Source organism: Neophocaena asiaeorientalis, unplaced genomic scaffold, assembly GCF_003031525.2.
Source record: "Neophocaena asiaeorientalis asiaeorientalis breed wild unplaced genomic scaffold, Neophocaena_asiaeorientalis_V1.1 scaffold82, whole genome shotgun sequence".
Taxonomy (NCBI): domain Eukaryota; kingdom Metazoa; phylum Chordata; class Mammalia; order Artiodactyla; family Phocoenidae; genus Neophocaena; species Neophocaena asiaeorientalis.
The window spans coordinates 11,436,200-11,446,036 of NW_020173068.1; positions in this window are offsets into that span (position 1 = coordinate 11,436,200).

Below are 9,837 nucleotides of genomic sequence, written 5' to 3' on the forward strand. Positions count from 1 at the left end.
GCTACAGAGGGCTGGGGTTCAGGGGTCAGGCCCCCTTTGGGACCGCAACCCGGCCTCATGCCCTCAGCTGTGTGTTGTCTGGGCAGCAGTTGTAAAATGCCAGGTAGTCTCCTGGAGACCCTGGAAGGAGGGAGGGAGGGAAGCATGGCCTCAGCCACTGGCCTCCCAGTCTGAGCAGCAGCCCACATGGGGGCAGGAATGGGAAAAATAGAGCCCCAGGGTGTGAACTTCAGGGAAAAGGAGGCCTCCCAGAGGGGAGAGACAGATGCACAGATAATCCCCAGGGCGCCCCCAGGAGGGTACGTGCTCCCAGAAAGCAATGCATCTCTCAGAAGCAGCATCCCCTCCACTCTTCCCTCTTGAGACCATTTGAGAAGCCAGGCCTGCTAACAAGGGCCCACGGTCTCTGGCCTACAGGCAAAGAGGAGATTTGAAAAGACACCGCTCATCCTCTGCGTGTGCATGTACGCGTGCTCACACGTGCACAGGTGTGCCTGTGTACAAGTACACATTCACAGAACAGGAGGAGGAGGAAGTGGAAGGTGGAGGATGGGACAAAAGTGCCACCCAGCTCAGGTTCAAGTAGACATCAACAGTGGCCAGTAAGGAGCAAAGACCAATCCAAGTCTATCAGGAATCAACCCATTGATATTTATTGAACGTTACGTCGTGCCAAGTATCGTCTTGAGACCGTGGGACACAGTGGGAAACGGCACAGAGGTGAGGCTCTGCCTTCATGGAGCTTAAGGTGCGGGGGGGGAGGGAAATAGGTGATAAATGCATGTATGGATGAGTGTGATAAGGCAGATAAAGGGAAGGAACAGGGCACTGTGGGAATGTATTCCAGAGGATTCCTCCAATCTGGGGCATCAGGGTGACCTCCCTGAGAAAGTGCGATTTAAGAAGCCAGCTAAAGGATGAGTAGGAGGTGACTAGGAAAGCGGCAGGGATGCAGGGAAGAAGGGCTGAAGATTCTCAGATGGAGAGCAAAGAGCAAGAAAGAACAGGAGGGCTTCCCTGGTGGTGCAGTGGTTGAGAGTCCGCCTGTCGATGCAGGGGATGCCGGTTCGTGCCCCGGTCCGGGAAGATCCCACATGCCGCGGAGCGGCTGGGCCCATGAGCCATGGCCGCTGAGCCATGGCCGCTGAGCCTGCGCGTCCGGAGCCTGTGCTCCGCAACGGGAGAGGCCACAGCAGTGAGAGGCCCGCGTACAGCAAAAAAAAAAAAAAAAAAAAAAAAAAAGAACAGGAGATGGCCCGAGACGGAGCCACGAGAAATTAGAAAGAGTCTCAGAGAAATCAGTCATTCCGATGTGAAAGTGCACACCCAGCCTACTTTAACAAAATGTTGCCTTAATTATGTCTACCTTAATGGACAGATAAAAACAGTTTGTGATGAGTTCTGTAACTGCTTACGTGAAAAGAGATGCTCCTTCGAGCTCTAAAACATGTTGTCCTGTAGACAATTGATGAGAAAGGAGATGGTTCTTCAAGTACTAAAACATGTCGTCCTAAAGAGCCGTCGCACTGTCGTGCCTTGTATTCGTCATTCCTCATGGCTCCTGCAGAGGTGGACTTCACCCTCATCGTCCTGGATTGGAGACCAAAAAACTAGAAAGAGCTTTCACTCTGGATGTGAGTGAATCTACCATATAGTATAGAAACAGACAGAACTGGGTTCAAATCCCACTCCTGTCCCTCACAAGGTCTGCAACCTGGGGTGATTTCCTTACCCTCTCTAAGACTCAATCTTTAAAAGGGGGGGTTGATAATAGTGCCCACTTCACAGAGTTGTTACGAAAATCAAGAAAGCTCAGATATGCAAGTACGTAGCACAGTGCCCGGCACATAGAAAACATTCAATACATGCTGAATGCCACGTGGATCCATCCATGTTGTGCTAATTTGCTACGACTGGCATAGCCAATTACCATGAACTTTGTGGCCTAAACAATACATATTTATTATCCTGTAGTTGTGGAGGTTAGAAGTCTGACAACGGGCTATAGTCAAGGTGTCTGCAGGGCTGTGTTCTTTCCTATGGAATCAAGGGGAGAATCCATTTTCCTGATTTTTCCAGCTTCTAGAAGCCACCCACATTCTTTGAATCATGGCCCTTACTTTTATCTTCAAAGCCAGCAACGTTGCCTCTCTCTGATCATTCTTCCCTGGTCACATCTACCTCTGACGATAGCCACAAAAGGTTCTCCAATTTCAAGGACTCAGGTGATGGCCTTTGGGCCCACTTGGGTAATTCAGGATAATCTCCCCATCTCAAGGCCATTAACCTTAATCACATCTGCAAAGTCCCTTTTGTCTTGTAAGGTAACATATTCACAGGTTCCAAGGGTTAGGACACAGACCTCTTTAGAGGGTCATTTTTCTGCCTACCACGCATATATATGTTACCTGCATTTTTTTTTGGTAAAAAATGAATGAGATGTTATTCCTCATAACCTGATACATCGACCCTTTTACTCTTCTTCTCTTCCTGTGTCCTTTCCCACCTTCTTGTACACTTTTACAAACGAGTTTCCCACAGTCTCAAGTATAAATCAATTGTACAGCTATTTGAGAGGCTTGGGAGCCCCCAGTCCCTCTGACTTTTGGAGGCTCCCTCATCCAACATCATGAAACCACATTAAAATATATCCATATCCTATACTGAGTACAATTTTTATATAACTATAGGAGTTGAGTTGGATTGAACTGGTTTCCATAATGATATGTTTCATATACCTTTAATTAAACACTCATACTTTGCAATTCTCGTTACTTATTCAGATATGAGCTATTTTCATAGATTCCTTGAAAGTTGATAAACACTGTTCCTTAAAGACTCAGTGAATCAAAGGGCCCAAAATGAATGGATATTCCTCTAAGGCACAATAGTGGGGGAGTGAAGAAAAGAAGGAGAAATGGGAGGAAGGAAAGAGAAAGAAAGAAAAGGAAGAAGGGAGGGAGGGAGGGAGGGAAGGAAGGGAAGGAAGGAAGGAAGGGAGGGAGGGAAGGAGGGAGGAAACTTGACCCCTTCTTGTATGAAAACACAATGACCCACTTTCTTTTCCAGTGTCAGGACCCATGGATCAAACATGAGTACAAGAACTTCTTATTCCTGTCAAGTAAGTCCATTAAAAGTCATTTGTTTAATATTACTCAGCCATAAAAAAGAATGAAATTTTGCCATTTTTAACAGCATTGATGGACCTGGAGGTTATTATGTTTACTGAAATAAGTCAGACAGAGAAAGACAAATACTGTATGTTTTCACTTATATGTGAAATCTAAAAAATAAAACAAATGAATGAATATAACAAAACAGAAACAAACATAGATAGGAGAACACACTAGTGGTTATCAGTGGGGAGAGGTGTGGGGAAGACAGTGAAGCAGATTAGGAGGTACAGACTACTAGGTATATAACTACTAGTTATATAAAATAAATAAGATACAAGAATGTAGCATACAGCACAGGGAATAGGGCCACTATTTTATAATAAATTTATATGGAGTATAGTCTATAAAAATATCAAATCACTCTGTTGTACACCTGAAACTAATATAATGTTGTAAGTCAATTATACTTCAATAAATAAAATAACATATTATAAATAAACAATATATATTTATAGATGTATAAATATATAAAGAGTCATTTGTTTATTCATTTATTCACAAAAATATTTGCTTTGCACCTGTTAAGGCCCATCCCCACACCAGGCCCTGGGAACACCATGATGATAAAACTTGTCTCCCCCTCAAAGATCCCCTTGTCCCGCTAGGAGTAATCATGAACATGAGCTGGCATGTGTCACCTTTGCTTGAAAAAGCAGGACCAGACCCATTGTCCGGGAACCTATTGTCACAAAGAATGACTAGAGGTGTAGCAAGTCTTTAAGAGCCTCCAGAATGGTTCCTTTTGCACTTTTTGGTATAATTTATATCAGTGAAATGCATAGATTTTTAAGTAGACCAGTCCTTCCATTTTAACAGAAACCTGTAGAACTTTCCCGTGACCCCAGAAAGCTCCCCTATGCCCTTTCCCAATAAATCCATCTTCTCCCAGAAGCTACCACAACTCTGATTTCTTTCCCCGTAAGTTAGTTTTGCCTGTTCTAGAGCTTCACGTCAATAGAATCACACAGACGGACACTTTCGTGTCTGGCTTCTTTCCCTCAGCGTGATTTTTTTGAGATTCACAGGCATTGTTGTGTGTATCACTGAGCTATTTATTTTTATCGCTGAGTTGTATTCCATTGTACAAATAAACCATAGCTTTTTTTCTATTCTCCTGTTGATGAAATGTGTTGGGCTATTTCCAGTTTTAGGCTATTGTGATTAAAGCTGTTACAAACATTTTTTTTAATGTTTTACATTTTTTAACTTTTCTCAGATAAATACCAAAAAATGAAATTACTAGGTCACTTAGTAGATGCACATTTAATTCTTTAATGTCAAACTATTTTCCAAATAGCTCTACCACTAATAATCTCACCTGTGATGTGTTGGTTGTTCTACATACTTACCAACATTTGGTCTCGCCTTCCCCATCCTTTTTTGCTCTAGACATTTAGGAAACCTAGCTCAGGACTCTATTTTTTTATCTTCAGTGGAAATGCTTGATCTAGAGAGCAAAGGATGTTTCAGGGAGCCTCTATACACCTCCAATTGTATTTAAAAGTACGTGTGTATTTTGGGATGTCCATGCTTCTGAGGGAAGAAAGCACAACTTTCTAAGGCCAAAGAAGCACTCCTCTAAGAAGAAGATTGACATTTGCAAAACAATTCATAAGAAGCACTGGGGCTCAGATTCTAAGATGGGAACCAGACCTAGGATGCAATCCACAACCTGCCACTCCAGGGTGGTGGAGGGGTGGTCACATCCTCCTAGCAGGAGCCTCTTTAGGGCCAGTCTGAAGTTTGTTCCATTAGGATTAAGGCTTGTTGAGACTGCAGGCAGACGACACACCTTCTCCCTCTCTGAAAGTCAGAAAGAGCCCCTCCCCAGTCACACCCATGGATATTCTTCCTCATGGTCCGACTGCCCTACAAAGGTAAACTATGACAAAACTGTCCTTTCCTCCAAGGATCTACATCCCCCAAATAGCATCCCCAGAAAATTTTAGTATCACACCCGGGCAATGACGTTGAAATTCACAAACACACTTTCATCCTCAAGGACCCCAAATACCCCCACAAAATAGACCCGCTAAGATCTCGGAAGCCCTATCTGGATAAAATCCCTCTCCCCTTTCCTGAAAGGGCCTACTTCTGCTCTGAAACAGATGCCACTAGCCACGTGTGGCCATGGGGAACTTGAAATGTGGCTGGTCCAGACCAAGATGTGCTGAAAGTATGAAATACAAACTCTGGATTTTGAACTCTTAAAATGAAAAAACAAATAAAATAAAATATCTCAATAATTTTTATTCTGATTACATGTTAAAATGATAATGTTTTGGATGATTGGGTTAAGTAGAATATAGTATTAAATTTAATTTCACCTGTTTCATTTCCAACATAACTACTAAAAAATTGAAAGTTGCACATATGGCTTGTGTTATATTTCTATTGTATACTCAGGTCTAGTTTATTCCGCTCTGTATAAGTGTATCCCCCCAAATCCAGGCCATCTCTACGTGGCTACCATCACAACCTAGTAATGCAGACTCTTTGAGGTCCCCACAGCTGTAGGAACCCCTGCAGAACTTCCCACTGTCTTTAACACTGGGTTTGAAAGGAGTAACACCATTCTCTTTGGTCTGGCCAGATTCACAGGCCTGAGCTGACTGCTGTCTGTCCCCAGCCACAAACTAACCCTGAGCCACAAAGAAGATGACAGGCTTGTACCCAAAATGATGACAAACTGGCCAGGATTCAGTGATGTAGCATCCACTGCTGAAACTAGTCACTTAAGAGCAAGAGTTGCCCAGCCAGGGTGGACAACTCTCCCTGTTTGCCCAGGAATGAGGGTCTTTCAGTTTTAAAGACAAGACAGTCTCAGACAAACCAGAATGAGTCAGTCACCCTGGACCAACATATGCATGAGACTTGATTCTCAGGCTGACCTTCCCACCCACCAGCCAAGCCCCAGGATGTCTGAGGATGTGCAGCACAGATAGAAAAATTCCAGCAGCTGTAGGACTCACCTGCCACTGCCTCTTCTGAATCAGATGAAACCCGAAATTCTCAAACCACACTCTGGGGCAGCAGGAGAGAGTAGGGGAAGCCCTTTGGCTGTTTTAGGGGATCAGCCTGCTTCCCTGCACTCCTGGGGGTCTGGGTCAGGGGTGGAGTTGCCCTGGCTCACTGCCTGTGCCTGGGGACCTGCCCACTCCCTCTCCTCAGCTGGGTCACCAGCCACAGGCTGTGCCCCCAGAGGGTATATCGTGGGTGGGTTTCCTTGGCTGGGGTCGAGGAAGGGGCTTTCTATCTGGAGTTCTGTTCATCAATCCCTCAGTCTCTTTTCAACACACATCAGTGTCTTCAACACTAAGTCATTCAGGAAGGGGAAGGGACAGAAACTCACACGCTTCTCTGCTTCCTTATGGATCTGGAGACTAGCAAGGCAGACATCCAGGTGAAGAGAACAGGCAGAGTTTCATTCATCCATTCAGATATTCACTATGCAACTATGACACATCAGGCACTGAGAAAAGTCCTGGAAGTACAACGATGAACAAAGCCCCTGTCCTCATGGTGCTTATAATCTAGTCAGGGAAACAAATGATAAAGGAGTCATTACAAAAAAAAAAAAAAAAACCTGATGAGTTATGGAAGGAGAAGTAGATCTGGATGCTATAAGAACATATATCCAGGACCTATCCCAGTCTGGGCAATCATGGTGGACTTCCCTGAGGAAGTGACCTTTACATCGAGATGCAACAATGAGCAAGAGTTAACTTACACTTCACTCTATTTCTTGGACCCTCAAGGATGGGGACTCAGTGAGCAGACACAGCTAGGCTTCTGGAGGGGTCCCATGCTGGGTTTGATTTACTTCTTTCAACACACTCAGGCCTCAGAGCAGGGACTAGGCTGCCCCCAGTCAGGACTGACCTAATAGGAGACCCAGTCAGGATTGATCTAGGACTTGGGGGTGGGAATCCCTGTAGGAGGAACGCAGGGGCCCCAGGCATGGGTGAAGTAACCTTAGGAAGTAGCCTCAGGAAAGAACACAGATCTCAGGTTAACATTTGGGGCTGTAGAATCCAATCAACCTGAATTTGAATTTCCAGACCACCACTCACTATTCTTATATCACATCTCTGAGTCTCAGTTTCTTTATCTGTAAAACGGGGGTAAAATAGCACAGATTTCATAGAGTTGTGTGAGAACCGTAAAGGGCAATACATGTGGAGAGCTTAGCGTGGTGTCTGGCACATATAGTAAGTAGTAGATAAAAAGTGAAATTTGCAGTTTTAAATTATTAGTGCTACAGTTAAAAAAAAAAAAAAAAAAGATACAAAGTGTGGTGAGAACCCAGTACCTCCTATCATTTATCATACGGTAACAATGATTTAAAAGAAACTCCAAAACTGGCAAAATGCCATACTGTGTCTCAAGGAAGAAATATTGGAGCCGAGCCTTGAAGGGTGGGTATCTGACTTGCAAAGATCAAGGAGAGGATTCCAGGCAGAGAAGGAGTATGAAGAAAGGCATGAAGACCGGGATGGGTGGGGTGCTTGTAGGAGCAGCCCCAGAGCACTGGAGGGGAGAGGAGCGGGCCCCAGGCTTGGGGGCTGGGCAGGGTGGCGTGGGAGGACCTGCAAGGCCATGCTAAGAAGTTTTAACTGCATCCTGCAGGCAATGGTCAGGCTAGTGGAGATCTTGGAGCTGGTCAATGATTTGTTGGGATTTGTGCAGGCAGAATGGAGGTTGCCTGGGAAAGAAAAACACAAGTCAAGGGACCAAGAGGAGGGTGATGTCAGTGTCCAGAGTAAGGGTCGGCAAATTTTCTCTAAAAGGCCACCCCAAACACCCCCATCACCAGCACACCCAGTGCTATTTCTTGGCCCCATACCTTGGTATAAGCTATTCCATCTGCCTGGAATTTCAACAAACTTACCCTCCAAAATTAACCAAGTTATTCATTCATTTAACTTAAAGTAAGCATTTACTCTGTGTGAAGTACATAATCTCCACTCTCATGAAATTGACAACCTAATGCAAGAGTCGGCAAAACTTTTTCTTTAACGGGCTGGAACTAAATATTTTAGGCTCTGTGGGTCATAGGTTCTCAGTCACAAATACTCAACTTTGCCATGATAGAGCAAAATCACCCTAAAACACTATGTAAATGAATAAGCCTGGTGATGTTTCAATAAAACTTTATTTATAAAAGAAGGCAGGGGACCAGATTTGGCCCCAGGGTTGGTCAACCCCAACAGAAATATAATTCAAGCCACAAACATGAGCCATTACTTACTTAAATTACATACATAATTTAACAGTTTCTACACATTTTGAAAAGTGAAAAGAAATGGGTGGGATTCATTTTGATATGTTTTATTTAATCCAACCTATCAAAATATTACCATTTCCACATGCAATCAATATTAAAAGAATATGCATGAGCTATTTCTCATTTTTTATACTAATCAATAGAATATTTTTTATACTGGAGCTTTGAAATCCGGTGTGCATTTTACACTTACAGCACCTTTTAATTCGAACCAGTCACATTTCTAGAGCTCAGTAGTCACATGTAGCAGCTGGCCACCGTACTGCACAGCACAGGCTTAGCAGAAGCAGAGGAAGGAAGGAAGAGAAGACAGGGAATATCTGACATCAAGTGAGGGCACGAATTCATTACAACCCCAATCCGGCTTGGCCGTCTGCTTGCTGGGTAATTTTGAATGTGGTTCTTTATCAATCTTGGTCTCTCTCAAGCTCTAAGTATCTGTCCCTAGGTTCCTGCCAGTTCTGTTACATGGATGTTCTGGGATTCGGGGTTTGGTGGAAGGGGTCATCAACTTGGACTTTCTTTGCTAAAAAGCACCTTCAACAATACAACCATCTTGTGAAGGTCGGGATGATGCTCTTTGCGGCTACCCCACCACTCACCCCTCCTGGCATCTTGGAGGAAGCTTGTCGGCTCTTGAGGGATATAAGGAGGGGAAGGAATAGGAAAGTCATCTCCCTAGCTCCCTGGGGTGGGGAGGCGTGTGCTCCCACCACACACACATGCACACACACAAGCACATACAGGAATCCAGCTGTTCCCTCCCCAACACTGAACCAGGGGTGAGAGCTGTGATCTCCAGCCTGTCAGGGATGAGAACGTGGGAACAGAAAGAGACAACCTGAGTCAGAGGATGAGTCAGAATGTTCTGGAGAGCTTCAGAAGGGAAGAGCAGGAGGGGTAGATGGTGGGGAAGGAAGCCAGGCCCCCAGGGCAGAGGGAGCATGGGCTGGTTTCCCAGTTATGGAGCCAGGGAAGAATGTCCTAGAAGGAGTGAGGTCTACTGCCTTGGCTGACCTGTGTCCTGAGGGAAGGCCGGGGCTGGGACATGCGAAGTGGACGTGCATTAGGAGAAGGAAGTGGCCTTTTGGGGGGCCATGCAGGGAAGATTCAAACAGGGGTGTATGGAGGCTTCTCTGAGCACACAAGATGCCTACAACGACTGTGCCCTGTGAAGGCTCAGTCCCAGACCCTCTCACTTGAGAAGCGTTTCCTGATGCCTGCCTTGCTAAGTGGGTGAGATGCTGCTAGTAACCCTTGCTGAACTGGGAAAACTGAGGAAGACGTGATGCTGGGTTTCCTATTTGACCCAGGCGGGGCCAGTAGGGCAGGACCAGCTCCCCCATGGTGGAGCGTAAGTCCCCTGCAGAGTGT